Genomic DNA, 1,268 nt, shown 5'->3' with positions numbered 1-1,268 from the left:
TTCTTAAACTGTAGCAATACTGCCATAATTTGAGCCAAGCCAAAAATAGCTGCTACATTCTCTGTGCTGTGTGATGGTGTATATGCATTTGTCACGTTTTCTGTAACCATTTGGTCATTCTGTAATTTTTGAAAAGGTTTGCCAATCGAATGTGCACTGTTGGTCACTACACTGGAACTAAATAAATCTGTCGTACTCTGATTGCACTGTACATTTTCATTAGAAAAATTTGTCTGTTCATTATGTAAATTTAGCAAACCAGGTGTGTCAAGCTGGGCAGCGTTCATTGTAACAGAACGTGCCGCGTCATCCATTGTCGTTAAATTAACAGAGGACACAATTGAATTTGTTGTTCATCATTAGCATTAAAATCATTACTAGTGATCAATACGCACTGATTGTCTACAATTAGGGGATTATCATCATTACATTGAGTGTCACAAATACTATCGGTCAAATTATTCGAGTCGGCTATTTCACTCATTGTACATCGCGATGTACTGTTAACAGTTTTTCGCGGCATTTTTCACAAATCAGAATTAAGCAAAAATGAAACAAAGACAATGCAAAATGCAACAAACACTATTACAACAAAGAGCAACAAATTGCCGATGGTCTGTGAAAAAAGAGTGACAAATTAGTAAAATGTGTTGCGCCAGATGCAAACTACATTTAAGTAAATAAGAGCAGATATATGACTACTTCTCAGAGATTCACAAAGAAATACGATCCTGGCCGGAACCTCATAACAAAAAATATTAATTAAATGAATTAAATGTAACCTCTCCATAAAATAATAATTAAATGAATTTTTAATTATTGTAACCTCTGAAGAAAATTGGCTCCCATTTATAGTCTGTGCGCAGAAATGCATCCACATTTAATGTTCCCACAAAATTCTTTTCTCATTTAATGTCAAGTTCGAAACAGAAAAATTCCTAAACACCAAAATATTAAAAAAGTTTAGTAAGCTAATAAATTTTATAAGGACAGCAGCGCTGCCCTTCGGCCCTGTATTCTGAATAAAAAAGCAAAAATTCTTACCTCAAAAAAAAACTGCAATTATATCTGCTCTTAAGTTGGAATTTTTCGACACAGCTTCGTGCAATGCTGGCGTATATTTTTTTTTTATTATTGGAAGGAAATATAAGGCATTGGAAATATTCTTTAAATTGAAATGAATGCTTTTCTTTAAAGGAGTTACTTTGTATTATAAAAATTATTATTGGGGCATTTTTTGGAACAAATTAAATTACAATTAACATACA

This window comes from Schistocerca cancellata, chromosome 11 (genome assembly GCF_023864275.1).
Source record: "Schistocerca cancellata isolate TAMUIC-IGC-003103 chromosome 11, iqSchCanc2.1, whole genome shotgun sequence".
In the NCBI taxonomy this organism is placed as follows: Eukaryota; Metazoa; Arthropoda; class Insecta; order Orthoptera; family Acrididae; genus Schistocerca; species Schistocerca cancellata.
Note: the sequence above shows the minus strand (reverse complement) of the source record.